We start from the raw sequence: 13,163 nt of genomic DNA on the forward strand, positions 1-13,163 counted from the left end.
GAGGGTTATTTCATTTGTTTGGGTTTATCTTGCACCTTTTTCAGTTGTCGTTCAAGATGAGTTTACATTCAGATGCAGTATTTTCCTGTACCCAGAGGGCATAAAATGTAGCTTTAACCTTGGCAATGGAGTGTCCAGTAACTTGCCCAGGATCAGGAGGAGCAGCAGCAGTAGGATTTGAACTAGAGGATGGGCACCCAGAATATGTTTTGTGTTCATTTTGTTATCAAATGACTGTTATGAGTATGCAGTCTTTTCCCCAGAGAGCACAAATGCTCGATGGTTTGCTCAGGCATACACCCCCCTTGGGAAAAAGAGTGGTGAGCAAAAAGTGCATCCTTTTCAAGAGAAGTGCCCATTAATTGTGCGTAGTGTGCACTTTTAACTTCTAAAGGAATTTGTTTTCAAGGACCCCCCCTCCCTAAATTGAGCTAGGCTTCCCTCCCGTTCCCAGTTCTGCTGTAACCATTAAGCTACCCCACTCCACTTTTGCTGTTTATATTAGTGTCTGCCCATGTGACTTTGTTGGAGAGCAGTTTCCTCTTCTATTGTGTGCTGCTTTTTTTTTTTTTTTTTTTTTTTTTTTTTGTGGGTGATACTGCTGTTCACAAGCTTGGTCTATAACAGTGGAAAGGTAAACAGAAATGCAGTGTAACACAGAATAACCTTGGGTAATGTTATGAAACATGGATGTGTTTAAAATGAAGCTTTTTTTTTTTTTTTTGCTGACTGATACATATTAGAAAGCTGGAAAAAGACAATGGAATCCAGATTTTTTTTTTTTAAAGCAAAATATCCATCCTGCTTTATCAGGTACATATTCCATTGGGCTTTGGTTTGTTGGTTTCCTTTAACAGTGTCAGCTTTTTTGAACAAGACACTAAGGGGTCCTTTTTACTAAGGTGCGCTGAAAAATGGCCTGCGGTAGTGTAGGCACGTGTTTTGGGCATGCACAGAATCATTTTTAAGTACACCTGCAAAAAAAATGCCTTTTTTAAAAGTTTTGCTGGAAATGAACGTGCGGCAAAATGAAAATTGCCGCGCGTCCATTTTGGGTCTGCGACCTTACCGCCAGCCATTGACCTAGCGGTAAAGTCTCGCACAGTATCCAGGCGGTAATGGCTTACGTGTGTCAAATGCCACTTGGCGCACACTTTTCGGCCGCGCGTATTGGATGCGCGCCAAAAATGAAATTACCGCAAGAGCCATTCGGTAACTCCATTTTGGCGCGCATAAACGCTTACGTGGCTTAGTAAAAGGACTCCTAAACTTTGTTGGCAGTTGCGCATTGCCTTTAAGAAGGCTTGGAAGACCTGGCATGTATAAGCCTAGCCAAAATTAAATTTTGCAAAGTTTTTTCATCTATTTTATCTTTAAACATTGCATTTAGTTTATGAATTGAATAAATGTGATGGCCAAGGGGAGGGAGTGAATCCGCTTATATTGTAGTCAACAGTAGTTTTACATCAACTTCTGTTCACCTTACAGAAACTAGCTTTATATATTTCATTTGCAAAAAATGAGTAAAATCAGTTTTTTTTGCTAGTAAGTTTATTTTATTATAGTTTGTCCCTGTGTAGTAGCTGTGTTGCGGCGCGTTGTCGAGCAAATGAGTCATTTTGAAAAGTGATGTATGAAAACTGTATGTGTCTTAAAATCCAGTTTGGCACAATTAGCCGTACATGCGCAGTAAGTAGATTTTTGGAGTAGTTGACAACCTGCAGCAAGATTGTGTGTGCAAGATGAATATTCATATTTGTGTTGTGTTTAATTTTTCACTGTTTTTACTTACAAACCCACAATCATCTTAGAGACATTTGCTCTTTGAGGAGAAAAAAAATATGCTAGATTTGCAAGTTTGCTTCAGGGTTTTTAAAAGCAAACAAACAAAAAAAGAGTAGAATGATCTTTCACCTAAAAACAAGAGTTCATTCTAATTTTGTGTTGAATAGGTGGTTGGGTGCCCTCGCTTGTTCTTTTATATCGCTTAGTATGACTCTGTAACGTTATCCTACTTCGTGCCAAAACTTAAATTATTAACAAATGGACCAGGAAAGTGGAAACCAGAATCCCAGCTACAGAATTAACTTGAACTTTGGAAATGTCTGGTCAGCCCATCCCAGAACCTCTGGCTCCTGAATCCTTCCACAATGGCTAGCCAGAAGCAGAGTCAGCAGTTGCATGTGACTTGGTGACTGAGGAGCTGTTAACAGGACACTGGGCTTGCTATGGAACTCTGAATTCAGTCACTGCAGCCAGAATTTGTTTTCCTGATATTTTTGCTTAAAAAAAAAATCTTTTAGTAGAGTAAGGCAGTAGTTGCATTCCCCTCTTTCATCACTCGCATACTCCTTGAAAATTAAATTGTATGTTAAGGGTAGGTTTGCGAACGTCCATTTAAAACATTAACTTGTACTATTGTACTTTAATGCATTAAGACACATTATTAGTAAATAAGCCCCATAGGCAATATTGGGGCCTATTTTAATACATGTTATTACATTAACGCAGCCTAATCAATCTAGCCCTTCACTTGGAGATACTGCTGTTTTTAAAATGGGCAAGAAAGAATGGCATTAGTACTTACACTTTAAGCAAACTACGCACCTTCCAAAATGTACATGCCAAATGGTGGTAATTCAGTTTTTACGGAACTGTATACACACAACCTATATTGAAGGAATAGTTGCATATGGGAAGATGGCTGAGTTTATTACAAGTTTGAGGCTTGTATGCAGTGCCTCCATGCTTTTATCATGTGTGCTCATTTTCCACATCCAGTTCTCAATTACTGCCACGCATAATTCTTAAGGTAGGTGTGAGAGAGGTAGTGCTTGAAGGGTAAGCAGTTTGTTTTGAGGTATGGGATTTTTAAGAAGAGGTTACATTTCAGGGGGAGGGAAAGGAAGTAATTTGGGATGGGGTGAATAACAGGAAAAATGGTTAAAATAGCATGTAAGAAATAGTAACCAATATGATAGTTTCTGCCTCAATCCTTGGCATTCCTTTTTCCAAATAGAGCATGTATCTATCTGACCCCCCTTCCCAGGGAAGTATTTTGAGTTCCAAAATTCCTAGTCTTCCTTTTTGCATTTTCAAATACGTTTCACCTCGGGACTCATTCTGAAAGTATAAAATTTCATAGAAGAATTCTTTTGCCAACCCCACCCCCAACCTTGTACATATCGGCTAAACAGCAGCATAAGGTTAATGACACAGTTGGGGCTGAAAATGTATTCTCAAGCTGCTTCCTCTAGCTGAGAACAGGAAAAGCCTGCAGTAACACACCAACTGGGCCCAGAGATCTGTGAAATTCATTAACTGGTATGGCAAAGAGATATAAGAAATGGGAAGTATTTGAATGTTTATTTTTGGTTTGAGAGCAACACTTAAATGGAACAAAATTTTAATGGAATAAAATACTAATATAACAACAACAAAAAAAGAAGGTGGCATAAATTTGGTACACAGACAAGTACTCCCCCGCCCTTTTTTTTTTCTTTTTTGGTGTTTCCTTTTGGAATAGAAGCCTAGGGGCCCTTTTACTAAGCTGCGTAAGCATCTACGCACACCAGAACGGAGTGGCTCTTGTGGTAATTTCATTTTTGGCGCATGTCTGAAAAATATTTTTTATTTTTGAGCGTGTGTAACGGATGCTCGTCAAGTGGCATTTTGATGCGCCTGGATTCTTTACCGCTAGGTCACTGGCTTGGCGGTAAGGTCTTGGACCCAAAATGGACGCGCAACAATTTTGATTTTGCTGCACGTCCATTTTTGGCAAAAAAGGCCTTTTTTTACAGGTGCACTAAAAATGGATCGGCGCACACCCCAAACCCACGCCTACACTACCGCAAAGCCATTTTTCAGCACGCCTTTGTAAAAGGACCCCCAAGTTTGCCAGGAATAGGATATCTAAGCTGTAACAGAACTAATTGTGTGTGTGTTCTCTAAAGTTGTGTTGAGAAATGTGGTTCCTGTTAAATTAATTAGGAACAGAGAAACCCAACAGCAGTCACCTCCCCTATTTCTCCATCCTTCCCTGAGCCACTAGTTAGCAGGCATTAAGATGTGCAGCCTAGTTCTTGCTGTACACACCCTTGGGTGAATTTCTTCAAAAAGGTAGTAAATTCTACCAAGTGCTTTGTATCTCATCATCCATTTATGAGGTAGGGTGATGTGTACACCTAAATGTCAAAAAGGACAGATTGAACTAGTCCTGGCTTTACTACCATTGCATGTAGGGGGAGATGTATTTCTATCTGTTACGATGCAGTTCCTATTAAATTCATAATTACACTTGGTAGAAAACCAAGATGGGGCAGCCATCCATTTTGGAACACTAATTATAAAATAAGGAATTTTCTCCAAAACTGCAGTAGTTCAGACTTTTTTTTTTGTAGCATTCATTTGACAGAGCAAAAGAAAAAAAAGGAATTATAGTGGTCTAATTTTCTACTGCATATTTGACAAATTTTGTGAAATTAAATTGGGGAACAGCTATGCTAAACCTTTCTGGAGCCTCATAAGGCTTCACACAGAAAGATGTAAACCAGGAACATAATGATATTTTAAAAAGAATCATGTGGTCGTAAGTGCTGTCACTTTGGTTCCAAAATAAAGCATTTTAAGAAAATAATTAAGAGGAAATGTAGGAATAGCACTGAGGGGGAAGCAGTAGAAAAGGTAAGCTGGTGTTCTGGGGAATTCAGCCAGCTCTGCTTCTTGCTGGCTACAGCTTGTTGCAGTTAAATCTTGCAGTTGTGCCAGTTTTCTTTGGAAGTAAGCATAGGGACTTTTTGGGGCACGAAAGAGGCTTGCATTAACAGCTCTGTTCAAACAATGCACATTATTATAGAAAGCGTTCTTAGAGATCAGCTGAAACAAACGTTTCTATTGTATTATCTGAAATTAACCCTGAAAAAAAAACTAAAGTTAAACCATATGCATTGGTCTTTATTTAATATAATAATCTGACCCCCACACCTGGTTTGGTTTTGTTATTTTTGACAATAGCTGCCTGTTAAATTGCAGCCACTTACAAGTGAGACTTTATGAAAGATTTTTCTTAGTCCTGGCAGAGGAGGTTACAAAACCCAAAGTACCATGTTTGGATGAAGGGTGCCAAATTGTAAGAAGGTTTCTGACATTTCACAAATATCTGGGATAGTGCCCATGATTTTCCCCGTGATAAAAGCTTGGGTCATAAGGAATAAAGGGGGCCCTTTTACTAAGCCCTGCAAGCGTCTATGCACGCCGAAATGGAGTTACCACATGGCATTTTTGCTGTGCGTCTGATATGCACAGCTATAAAATAATTTTTATGTTTGGACTAGCAAAAAAGGCCCGTTTCTTTGAGAGATGAAATGGGCGCTAGCAAGGTTTTTGTGTCCAGCGACCGTCCTGTTCCCCGGCCCCCCCCCCCTGCAGGCACCCATGGCCAGGGACCCAGCTGTCCCCCAACCTCTCTCCAGGCAGGCACCTGTCTGCTGCTGGCGCTCCATCCCTCGGCCCCCCCCCTGCAGCCACCCATGGCCAGGGATCCAGCTGTCCCCAACCCCCATGCAGGCAGGCACCTGTCCGCTGCTGTCGCTCCCTCCCCCGGCCCCCCCTGCAGCCACCCATGGCCAGGGATCCAGCTGTGCCCCAACCCCCCTCCAGGGACCTGTCCGCTGCTGTCGTTGGCGCTCCGCGATGCGGTGTGCATGTGAAAAATGGCCAGTGAGGGGCAGGGGGAGATGGCGTTTCGTGGAGTGTGTTTGCTCCGCCCTCGTCGTCACCACGTTGTGACGCGAGGGCGGGGCACACACTCTTGGGCAAACCAGATATCTCGCCCGCTTCAAAGTTCCGGTTGGAGGCTTCATAGAACGTTGGAGTTGCCTTTTATATATAGAGATGTGCTTAGCAGACGTGCGCCAAGTGGCATTTGATGCGCGTAGGCCATTTACCGCCCGGTTACTGCGTGAGACTTTACTGCTAGGTCAATGGCTGGCGGTAAGGTCTCAGACCCAAAATGGACTCTCGGCAATTTTGACTGTGCTGCATGTCCGTTTGCAGCAAAAATTTTAAAAAGGCCCCTTTTTTTTAAAGGCGTGCTGAAAAACGGATTGGCGCGTGCCCAAAACCTGTGCCTGCACTACCGCAAGCCATTTTTCAGCGCACGGTGGTATTATTTAGAAAGGCATTCTTTTGTTACTGTGTATTTTCACCACTTTGTTCTTATGTTAACAAGATTCCACCAAATCATAGAAGCAAAGAGCCCTCCACTCTTGCTCACATGAGGGCATCACTTGTGCTTAGATCAGGGGTTCTCAGCCCAGTCCTCAGGACACACCTAGCCAGTCAGGTTTTCATGATACCTAAAATGAATGTGCATGAGAGAGATTTCCATGCCTTACCTCCGTTGTATGCAAATTTATCTCATTCATTGTGAATATTGTGAAAACCTGACCGGCTAGGTGTGTCAAGGAGTGGGTTGACAACCCCTGGCTTAGATACACTAAAGTGGCAATGAGGGGACTATAGGATACTAAATCACCCAACTTCTCATTCAAAGTGATATTTTGTCCCTTTTATTTTTGTCTATGAACTTTTGAGTATCCTTGAAGGTGTCAGCAGAAAAAAACAAGCTGGCTAGCCCAGTCTGCCCATCTGTGGCTATTTTGTAGTCACAGGTTTTTATTCAGTCTGTGGTCTTTCCCTCCCTCTCTCACTGAGGTCCCCTTGTGTCTTCTATCCCATGCATGCCTGTGTTATACCACAGTTTGGCTTCTGTAACCAAGGGCTCAGTTTTTATCATGTTTCTCTTCTAAGAATTTTGTCAAGACCTTTTTTTTAACATTTTTAAAAATGTGTTTTACTTTTTGTGGTCTACCAATACGTTCAAACCCTCCTTGACTTGAATCTGGCCCCACTCTGTTGTTGCTGCCGCCTCCCTCCTGGACATCAATATTCCATTGCAACCACTGTATCCTCCTCCTTGCGTTCTACCTGATCTTTTATTTGCTTCCGCAGCTCTATCTGCTGATGTGGCTGCTGCCACTTCATCTCTGACTTCCTGTTTCTGATCTTCCACATTATAGCCAGTTTTGCATAATGTCAGCAGATGTTGGTAGTTTCACATTTGTGTGTGTGTGTGTATACGTGATTTACCACTAGGTTCTTGCCTATTTCTTCTGCTGAGTGTTTGTGTATTTTGTCGTACATGTACCATCTGGAGGCACTAAGAAATAATTACACGCCATGGAAAATGATGATTGACATTTATATATTAAAAATGCAGAAGGCATCAATGAAACAGAATTGTTAGTGATGTGCGAACTTCTCAGCTCTCGATAACCTCGGTGCTTCATAACGTTTGTAGGGGAATATTAATACTGAAGTACTTAGAGAAGCAAGTTAGGAATGCAGATTCCCATAAAGTCAGATTTTAGAGACACTTTTGATGACTACGCTGCCGCAGATAAGGAGGCATAAACTGGTCAAAAATAAATTTTGGTTTGCAGAACAGGTCAAGAGAAGTCCAAGTGGATGGTAGAGTCTTGGAATATATGAACATTGTAACTTTGTATAAGAAAAAAAATGATTTGGTGGTCTGGTCTACGTTCAAGTACAATTCGCTGCTGCCTGCTGCTTCAGAGTATTCCGTGAGTGGAGGCATACCTGCAAAACCATACTGAAGAGGATGTAAATTAGTGAGTGTAATACTCTCAATCATGTTAACAGGTAGCCTCTACCCTCAACACCAACACAGATATTCTAAAAGTGCTAAAGCAGAGGAACTAATAAGTTCAGTGCCAGGAGGGCAAATTTAGTGAAGAAGGGAATGGATACTGTGTTTTAAACTTATCCGGTATCCTGTTTATTGCTATATATGGGTGTTCTTGGGATTACCTCTTCACCAAAGCAATACGTCCCGGGAAGTGTAGCACAGGTACTGGATAACTTTAAACTTACCATAGGGTTACCAATCACACAGTGATGCACCTGAATGGACATAATGCACATAAAATTGCATTGAACAAACTTGGAGCTAACAGTTACCCCTTAATAATGAAACAACAGGGAGCAGTATGATATATCCATTGAACAGCACAAACATTTCATAGGCATAGATATCATATGATGTCAGCTTGACCTTAATGTGCCTTCTAATGAGCTGTCCTTTGTAACCTTACAATAATATAGTTCCTTGTCAGTGTTTTGCTTGGGTGGTGTAGCTTGGCCGCCTGTAGGCTCCCTGTGTTCATTTGGAGTGCATATCTCATTGCAGCCCTGGTTTTGTCCTTTGGTATGTCTTTCAATTTATAGTAATGGAATAAGGCCTCTATAAAGTTGCTGGATGTTCTAAAGCCTATGTATAGACAGAGAGAGTACTGTATATATGGGAAAAAACATATTTATCCAATGTATCTTTCATAGCATAAGACATAAGAACCTAAGAGTAGCCATACTGGGTCAGACCAATGGTCCATCTAACCCAGTATCCTGTGTTCCAAACAGTGGCCAAGACAGGTCACAGGTATCTGGCAGAAACCCAGATCGTGGAATCATTCCATACTACAGATCCCAGGGCAAGCAGTTGCTTCCCATGTCTGTCTTAATACCAGACTATGGACTTTTCTTCCAGGAATTTGTCCAAACCTTTTTTAAACCCAGATACACTACTGTTACCACCTCCTCTGGCAAAGAGTTCCAGAGCTTAACTATTTGTTGAGTGAAAAAATACTTCCTCTTATTTGTTTTAAAAGTATTTCATGTAACTTCCTCAAATGTCCCCTAGTTTTTGTACTTTAGGATGAGTAAAATTCGTTCTATTTCTACTCATTCTGCACTACTCAGGATTTTGTAGAGCTCAGTCATATCTCCCCTCATATTTCTCTTTTCCAAGCGGAAGAGCCCTAACCTCTTTAGCCTTTCTTCATACAAGAGAAGGAATTTTTTTTTTTTGATAAATCCAAAAATATTAATTATTGATCTGTAACACTTTTAAGTACAACCAACTTGCTGGCGGATGGATTTGAAAAGGAGTTAACATAGTAGATGACGGCAGAAAAAGACCTGCACGGTCCACCCAGTCTGCCCAACAAGATAAACTCACGTGTCATTTTTTGTGTATACCTTACCTTGATTTGTACATGTCTTTTTCAGGGCACAGACCGTATAAGTCTGCCCAGCACTATCCCCACCTCCCAACCACCAGCCCTGCCTCCCACCGCCGGCTAAGCTTCTGGGGATCCCTTCCTTCTGAGGAGGATTCCTTTATGTTTATCCCACGTATGTTTAGATTCCGTTACTGTTTTCCTCTCCACCACCTCCCGCGGGAGGGCATTTCAAGTATCCACCACTCTCTCTTTTCTTGAGTCTGCCCCCCTTCAATCTCATTTCATGTCCTCTAGTTCTACTGCCTTCCCTTCTGTGGAAAAGGTTCGTTTGCAGATTAATACCTTTCAAATATTTGAACGTCTGTATCATATCACCCCTGTTTCTCCTTTCCTCCAGGGTATACATGTTCAGGTCCGCAAGTCTCTCCTCATACGTCTTGTAACGCAAATCACATACCATTCTCGTAGCTTTTCTTTGCACCCCTTCCATTTTTTTCACTTCCTTCACAAGATACAGCCTCCAAAACTGAACACAGTGCTCCAGGTGGGGCCTCACCAACGTCTTATACAGGGAGTTCTTTCCTGTTATGCTATAGGTGGAATGATTATTTTTTTGGGGGGGGGGAGGGGGGACATAAAATAGCCACCTGCACACTGAGTGTCCTAAGACCTCACCAGTATGGCTGCCACAATAACTGAATTGTGCAGTATTATAACCCCCCCCTAAGATGACCGCCAGGTGCTGTAGTGATTCACCTGGAACCCCCTCTCTGCTGCCCGGCTTGCACAGAATGGCCCTATACGCAGCGACTCACAATTAACCCACAGACTGATCAGGAGCACTATGAGCTGACACATGTCCCCCACCCTGACACTGCGATTTGTACATTGAAGTGGCACATTCACAGAGTCACGTGCGTGCAAGGGAAAAACACACCTGCCTATTCAGGAGGACCACGGCACAACTCGAAGGCCTAAAAATAGTCCACATTCCCAGATGCGACCATGCGCAATGCACGCCCTTTCGTGGTCACCAACCCATGACCTGATGGTTCACAGAGAAGGGGGCATCCATTATCTAGATGCTGCCTGATGCCCAGGGGCCATACTGATCCCTAAATTATATAGTAAACCCAGGCCACTGGCACAAACACATTTTTAAATTGAAACTTGCCTGCAGTCCGCCCTCAAACAATGCCTGATACCAGCACAGCTGACGTCCATTGTGCCCCCAGAGTGCACCACTGATGGCTCATGATTTCGCAGGCACCACCCATCACAGCAGCACAGTCATTTTACCCGTGATCATGGTTTGCTGTGCACATGCAGGAGCGGAATCGTGTCTGCCAGAGCCACCAGCACTCCGCCTCTCTGTGGGCACATTACACCCTATTCAGAAGACACAGGTCCTGAAAAGAAGGGCAAGCCAAGCAGTGAGGACCCCCATACCAGCACTGTAAATAGTCAAACGGCCGACCTGTGCCTGAGCAGCCCACTGCACTTCAGCCCTCTGCTGCAAGCCAAACCCCTGTGTTCCCTTCCTGGCCACAACCAACAGCCCACAGAGAAGGCACCCTGTTCCAAACAACGCAAAAGGCAAGAAGAGAAAGAGATTAAACAAACAGAATTCACCAAATGTTTCAGTGGAATGGAGCAGAGCTGTTGGAGCAGCAGGCTAAAATGGAAATGGTGAATGCACCTTGAAGGCACTGCCCTTCTTGCTCCCAGAGGTCACCTCTTTCTTCACCTCCCAGACATCTGCCTTGTTACCTGCCTCCCTATAGGTCCTCTATTCTTTAGTGCCTCCCCCTTACTTATCCCTTTCCTAACTTGCCTGTGTTTGTAGCTCTTCTATACTTCCCATCACCCTCCCCCTACCTCCTATTCCTGCGTGCTGGGCCCAATTGCGTAGCTACGTGGGGCCAGGGGGCCTGGGCCCCCGTAGATTTGGCCCTGAACCCCCTGCTGCCCACCCCCCTCCCGCCGCCAACCCGCCGTCACCTGCCTTTGCTGGCGGGGGACCCCAACCCCCGCCAGCCGAGGTCCTCTTCTTCTCGCAAAAGGCTTCCTTCTATTTTTGATGTCCTGCACGTACAACGTGCATGACGTCAGACTCACAGTGAAGACTTGCAGATCAGCTGATCTGAAAGGCTTCATTCTGTGAGTCTGACGTCCTGCACGTACAACGTCAGAAACAGAAGGAAGCCTTTTGTGAGAAGAAGAGGACCTCGGCTGGCAGGGATTGTGGTCCCCCGCCAGCAAAGGCAGGCGACAGCGGGTTGGCGGCAAGGGGGGGGGGCAAAGTCAGCAATGGCGGGGGGGGGGCTAAAATGTGCCCCCTCACCTCGGGCTCTGGACCCCCCTCCCGCCGAAGTCTGGCTATGCCCCTGGATGGGCCACCGCCCCTTTGTGCTTGTGACCGCCTAATGCTGGGTCACTGTCCTTAGTCAGATTTTAGAGACACTTTTGATGACTACTCTGCCGCAGATAAGGTGGCATAAACTGGTCAAAAATAAATTTTGGTTTGCAGAACAGGTCAAGAGAAGTCCAAGTGGATGGTAGAGTCTTGGAATATATGAACATTGTAACTTTGTGTAAGAAAGAAAATGATGTAGTGGTCTGGTATACATTCAAGTACAATGAAACCGAAACCCACAGTGTTTCTCAAGTCCAGTCCTGGATTACCTCTTGCCAGTCAGGTTTTCAGGATATCCACATTGATCTCTTTCATGCATATTCATTGTGGGTATCCTGAAAACCTGAATGGCAAGGGGTAGTTCAGGACAGGACTTGGGGAAACTCTGCTTTAACGTACACTATGGGGTTGGGAGTATAAGAAAAATAATAATAATAAAAAAAAAAGCAGGCAGTTGAATCAGAACCAGTTCTGACAGGCAAACATGACGGAACATTAAATTGAAGTTATCCATTCATCGAAAGCCTCAGATTCTCCCATCAGTATAGATTTGGATTAAAGGTGTATGAGGGGAAGGGAGTTTACATCTGTTGTCAGAAAGCGTATGTTTCAAAGACATTTTGAACTCTGTGATATGATACTGTATCTGTTACATTTAATATCCCATTCTCATAATGATTGACCTATTGGCTAGCTAGTTATTTAAGGCACTATATAATAATACAGCCAGAAGTGGTAATTTTATTATTTCCACTTCAAATGTCTTTTAAGTTACAAAATGGCATCTTCATATTTGAGGACAACCAGTCAACTCAAATTATTTTGGCTATAGAATTTATTATACACTAGTAAAAAAGCCCTGTTTCTGATGCAAATGAAACAGGGGCTAGCAATGTTTTCTTCTGAGTGCATATGGGATTGTGTGTGTCCCTGCCCTCTCTCCCCTCCCCCCTCTGAGTCCTTCAGTAAAAAAGCCCTGTTTCTGATGCAAATGGGGGGGGAGGGGGGTAGCAAGGTTTTCTTCTGTGTGCATGTGGGAGTGTGTGTGTCCCTGCCCTCTGGCCTCTCTCCCCTCCCCCCTCTGAGTCCTTCACTGTTACAGAGCCAGTGATTTGATTTCGTGCTCTGCTGTTTTCCTTCACTGACTGTTTGTGTTACAGAGAGGGCGGGGCAGACGCTCATGGGGAAACCGGATATCTCTCCCCCTTCACACTTCCTTCTGGAGGCTTCATAGAATGTTGGTGTTGCCTTTTATATAGAGAGATTTTAAATCTCCCATAAATGATTTTTAAAGAAGTTTGCATTCCTATGGGCGTCTCTAACGTTTAGCGCACCCACAGTTTTAGCACGGGCTAAAAACGTGAGCGCGCCTTAGTAAAAGATGCCCTTAGTTAATTATATAAGACCTTTCCATCTTCTCCTGTGCATTCATCCAGTTAGGATTAAACACAAAACCACCACAGGTATTTTAAAATATTCTGCCTGGCTGGATTGGTATGTGCTTGGCCTCAAACTGCAGGGATGAAGATCAGGGGAAGATGCTGTTGCAGAAGGAAAATAGCATACATGTTTGAAATGGCAGATTAAAAAAATAACTTTCAAGGACCGAGTTTGCTTACCCCTGACGTTATCCCCCAGCTACATCT

General features: G+C 43.4%; 1 protein-coding gene across 2 annotated transcripts in view; it reads left to right on the forward strand.

Annotated features, from left to right (window-relative positions):
• Window positions 1-13,163, forward strand: part of VGLL4 (vestigial like family member 4) — a 239,034-nt gene that overhangs the window by 154,518 nt on the left and 71,353 nt on the right. The gene's annotated exons all lie outside the window — the stretch shown is intronic.

This window comes from Microcaecilia unicolor, chromosome 6 (genome assembly GCF_901765095.1).
Source record: "Microcaecilia unicolor chromosome 6, aMicUni1.1, whole genome shotgun sequence".
NCBI lineage: Eukaryota > Metazoa > Chordata > Amphibia > Gymnophiona > Siphonopidae > Microcaecilia > Microcaecilia unicolor.